The sequence below is a fragment of the Sorghum bicolor genome, chromosome 8 (assembly GCF_000003195.3).
Source record: "Sorghum bicolor cultivar BTx623 chromosome 8, Sorghum_bicolor_NCBIv3, whole genome shotgun sequence".
In the NCBI taxonomy this organism is placed as follows: domain Eukaryota; kingdom Viridiplantae; phylum Streptophyta; class Magnoliopsida; order Poales; family Poaceae; genus Sorghum; species Sorghum bicolor.
In genome coordinates this window covers 8,366,920-8,372,338 of record NC_012877.2, presented here as the reverse complement: position 1 = coordinate 8,372,338, position 5,419 = coordinate 8,366,920, and the positions used below count along the sequence as shown (strand labels likewise).

Below are 5,419 nucleotides of genomic sequence, written 5' to 3'. Positions count from 1 at the left end.
ATCTCAAACTAATATTTGAATTTACATTTGGGAAACAACATGCACAAAGTTTTATCTGATCTTCAAGTAACATTTTAGGTGCTCTCGTGGGTAACTGGTTACTGGAGCTTGCTCTCAGTCAGGAGACCCAGGTTTGAGCCCTGCATCCTCTTAATTAAAAAGCGGGGGTGCAGTCTGCTCCTACCCGTCAAGTTTTGATCTTCAAGTAACATTTTGTAGAATGCTAGTAGTTCTGGCCTTCTGGGTGGTAAAAGTCTTTTGGAAATACTAATAACGTATCCACTGCAGTATCAAAACTCCATTTGTTAGTCTCTTTAAATAAATAAATATGAAAGGCCAACTATGTTTTTATGAACTCATTAGGTTTTATAGTTATCATGTTCACGAACTAAACTTTTGGTCAATTCATCTCTACTAACTCATCTTGTTTGGCTCAGGCTCTGATGATGAGGTTAGAGTTCAACTTGGCACAGGTTCTGCTCGCTGCTTGTCAGGGAGAACTAGACAAGGTTTCGCTAACCTGGTCGCCTGAGTTGGAAACAGTTGTTGTGATGGCAAGTGAAGGCTATCCTGGGCCTTACAAGAAGGGAACTGTAATAAAAAATATTGATGAACCCGAGCAGGTTTCTCCTGCAGTAAAGATATTACATGCAGGAAGAGCCTTTTATATAGATGGAAACTTTGTAGCTGAAGGAGGCCGTGTGCTCGGTTTTACTACAAAGGGCAAGGACATTGAGGAAGCAAGGGCTAAAGCTTATGATGCGCTTGACGTTGTTGACTGGCCAGAAGGATTCTACAGGCATGGCATTGGTTGGAGGGCGCTCAAACATCGCCACTTGGCTGTACACTGATGACAAGATCGAGTCCCCTAAATCTCTGTAGTTATGTCGGGTTTGCAATGGTAAGGCAAACATAAGAAGAATTTGCCACAATAGATGCTGTTAGCCCTGTGGGTGCATGAAGATTGAGTATGGAAGTATAAACTTGCGTGGAGACCTTGACCGGGGAACAGCTGATGTTTGAAGACTAGTTTTTTTAGCTATACTAGATAGCATGTCTATGCATTGCTACAAGATAGCTAACGATTTATACTATAAACACATGGATCGCACAATAAGATAACAATACTATAAAAATTAAATACCAATGTTAAAGTGACATTTAATCCAAAAAACAAAATTTGTGAAATTAACATAGTCACGGAGAGCACAGCTATAAATCTTTCTGTGACGCAGTAAAACAATGTTTTATATCGGCAAAAAAACATCTCTAATATTTTTTTGTGCGCTAATAAAACCATGAATAGGTTCTTTATGCGCTAATAAATCCACGAATAGGTTCATGCTCGTGTTTTGCTATGGGACTAGAAAATTTTTTTTGCAGTGGGATTAGAATTTATTTCAACGTGTGTTTTAGAGCGCTCAAAGCATACTACATTATAGAAATACTAGAATAACTTTTTTTTAGAAGTACAAGATTGAGATGCAAATTCCCAAACTTGTTTGGCTAATCTATGAGCATCTTGTTTAAATATTCATCAATAAACAGTGGAAAGACAAGAACAATTAATCAAAATGTACAAGTGGAAAGTGTGTCAGGTTTCAAAAAAAACAGTGCCATCAGAATCAGCACAAGGAACACACATAAATGAAAATGCACAAACACATGAGTGGCATACATCCATATGACCGTTGAACACAAACTTATTTAGATAAGCGCTTGCAACGGGTAGGGCCCTTCAGGGATCCAATATGTTAACATCATATACAACTCCTTTGCTTGGTGATACATGAATCCTTCTTGCATAAAGCTAAAGTAAAATCATATATCTGCTACTGCCAGACAAGTACTTGTCTGAGATCAAAATGAGGCCACTTGTCTAAGATCAAAATGAGTCAAGGGGCAGACAAACGACTCCCTATTATAGTTTCATTTCATTACTATAACCTTTACTTCTAATGCAATGTACTTTGAGTGATCTTGCGGAAACCAACCACACCCACTTTTTGCCTTGAAAAGCAAAGCCCCATTTGAGCAAAGCTTTTTCTTCAAACAACGGAGGAGCAAGCTGTCCAACATCATAGTAGATCATTACCATCTTACCATCTTTCAGAAACATCACTGAGATGGATATGGTCCGGCTTGATAGCTAATCTGCAAAAACTAAAAATTATATAGCCAACAGTATTGAAGACAATGTAGTGTAACTGATACGGAAACAACAAATTATAAAAATTAAAGATATGATTCAGTGATCAACTGATCATCATAAAAAATGACAGTGGTGGTGTGATTTCAAGCTGTGACAAAATAATATGTCGGTCTCACCTTGGTGGTCTTTCTGTAGTCTCCTTTTATTTGAACTATACCTAAGTGACATGTTCTAAAACTATGACAGCACAGAAGTGGCCATATATATTTTAAACAATAGCATGGACACATTTTGATTGGAGCAGGCTCATTAAGTAAGCTAAATTGCACAAAGCATCTAACTGGAACAACTATTCTGGATGCTTATTTTTTTTTAAAAAAAAAAACTCGCTCTAAAACAATGTCCTTCCCTCCATCTGATCCAGCTCTCTCTCTCCATTTCAAAGATAAGTAATGAGGTGATAATACCTTCTCTAAAAACCTTGACTCACGGTTAATTTGATCAGCATCTTCTTCTCAATTCAAAAGACAAAGCCATTGATGACAGTTCCAAATGTTATATAGTTTCTGCTAAAATAATGACAATGCAGAACTGCAGATTGTTTTTCCCAACTAACAAATTAAAGCCATCGATTGAGAATTACTAACAAAACAAAGGCATAGTGAAGCAAGTTGGAGGATATGAGATCGGCACAGATAGATGGGCGTACCACATCAACAATATCAATCTCTTTGGTAAAATTTCCCCTCCTCTTCTCGAACTGGTTGTGGTCTGAACAAAAAGAGTAGAGAAGTCAAATTAGCACTATACACGCAATTAATTGATGCAGAATAATACAGAGAATTTGCCAAGAAACCTTCTTCCTGAACTCCCATTCCCTGCAGACAGTGCATTATTGGATAAGATATAATTAACATCAGCAAGGTAGAGCAAGCTGACCTTGGAGATACGCAGGTGCTGTGATGGGTCTGCTTCTGGAGCAGGTAAGGCAGCGAGGAGTCTGGCATGGTGGCTTTGTAGCAGAGGCGCAGAACCCAATATGTATCATGGCATTGGGTCCATCTCCGGTGCAGGCAAGGCAGCAAGGAGTTGATGATGGTGGCGGCACTTGGATCTGAATGTTCTTAAAGTAGCTTGCCTTGCCAAATCCTTCCTAGGGAAGAGCCCACTTCTTGAGTCATTCATCTACTCAAATAATCACAGTTCATGCAGAACTAACTATTCCATTGCCTAAACTAAATATGGCATGTTCAGATCGATGGAAAAATAGTTCAATCCCAGATGTATCAACTGTATATGCAAGAAACCTATGATCTAGAGAGATTTGACAACCCCCAAACCCCAATGTGCCCACAATAATCTGAATAATATTTTTAAAATAATAAATTTACATGGCTAATCAACAAACACCTTCGTTTTGAATAATCAGTAAATGTGAGCAAATAAGCAGGGTTCAGAGACTGAAACATAAAATCTACACCCAGAATCATTTTACGAAAGTGGAACTGTATATTTTGAAGTATGAATCATGTAAATTATCATATTGTACCATTAAATCTTGTTGCATCAAGAGAAAGGGAGCATGTCCATCTCATATATAAAACATCTGCTAGCTTTCCTATTTCAGGAAGGATTGGCAACATCAATTCATTTCTTACGATGAGATCCAAACAAGAGCAGGCAGCTTTACCCTTTCTCCCAGGAATAGGCTATATAAGTCAACTTATGGCAACATCAATTCCGAATTAATAGCTCTTGTACCTATCTTCTGAAATTTGTGGCTCCCATAATATGACTACATGAGTGAACCTGTTAGCAAATCTAATAGACAGAATAGGCAAAGTGCAGAATCTGAACTGAAATTCCTTACATTTTGTACAGAAAATAAGTATGAGTGGTAAAGTGTAATATGTTTAGTCTGCTTACTTGGCAAAGTGCAGAACCTGTATATTGATTAGAACCCTTCATGGCAACTTGCTAAAATACAGCAATAGTTGATGGTATGCAACAATGATTAGCATGTAGCTACTGTTAAAGAGCTGGTCAAACTATGTCAGATGTAGAGAAACCAGGTGTGACACCTTCAGTGTAGATGTCCCATTTATATCATAAAGATTTGGCTGCTCATACAGTCAGACCCCCTTTCTTTCACAAGACCTCTTAGGCTCCATCAATATTCTCCTTCCAACTTCAACCTTAGATATACTGTTTGAAATAGTGAAAATAACTTTCATCGAAAATATTCCTACTCACTCTAGAAAAAAAATCATGGACAGTATAAGATGCTTCAAGCTATGTGAAAACATTGCGAGATAGGATTATAGTATAATATAATCAGATAGCAAAAAAAAATAATACCACAAGGAAAAGGAGTAATCCCATCAAGGAGCAAAATCTAAATATACATTAAATAAATAACATAACAAAATTAATGAATAAAATAGAGGATTTAATAATAGTTTCTCATCTGAATGTACTCCGTAGAAGCTAAACTGAATAGAAGAAACTAACCTTTAGAATCACTGGTTGACCTACAGAATGATCACACAAGCTTTGCAACAAACTTTGGCAGCTGTCAGCTGATTGTCAAAAATGATTGATCCATTGCAGTGGTTCTTATCGATGCATTGATTTGTGCATTCGGTTAACCATGGTACTATTCGATGCATGGATGGGATGAGTGGGTTCAATGGGTTAGATACACGCCGCCGCCGAGGGCCTGGTGGTGGTGGAGGTCGCTACCCGACGGATTCATGGAGTCTGGCGGTGGGCTACCGAACCGTGGGGAGCTCTGGAGCTCGATCTCACTGCCCCGCTGGCCATGTGGGGGCTCTGGCGCTGGTGGTGGTGGAAGGGAGGAGAAGGAAAGAGGGCTCGGCATACCTGCTAGGACGCACGCACGCATGCCCGCGTCGAGGTGTGGTGGTTTGTTTTGGAAAGAAAATCAGAGGGAGAGGAAAAGGGATACGACAGCGTGATATGAGCTGCAATGGGGGCGAGATGGATGCAGAGCCAGACATTTTGTTGTAAGGAAGGGATGTAGAAGCGAGAGGCGTGGGAGTATAGCAGGCAGAACGATGGATCTATATTGAAATATCGCACCAAAATAATATTCACTCTTTTTTTAGATGTGAGAGATACTTATATATATGAGTAACACTTCTAGTATGAGTAACACTTCATCACTTATTAGTAAAGAACAAATCCTTATATGCAGCATTCTCATGTGCATTTAGTTCTACGGTCTATATGAGTCAAACACAAAAA

General features: G+C 38.7%; 1 long non-coding RNA gene across 6 annotated transcripts; it reads right to left on the bottom strand.

The window, feature by feature from the left end:
• LOC110429831 lies at positions 1,721 to 5,107 on the bottom strand. 6 transcript variants are annotated; one of them, XR_002447009.1, is made up of 5 exons: positions 4,079 to 5,107; positions 3,843 to 3,947; positions 3,092 to 3,305; positions 2,862 to 2,923; positions 1,721 to 2,154 (listed from the first exon to the last, which is right to left on the bottom strand). It is a non-coding gene; the product is annotated as an uncharacterized LOC110429831 (long non-coding RNA). The 6 variants fall into 6 exon arrangements; XR_002447007.1 differs by having other exon boundaries at positions 3,843 to 5,107; XR_002447006.1 differs by having other exon boundaries at positions 3,092 to 3,947.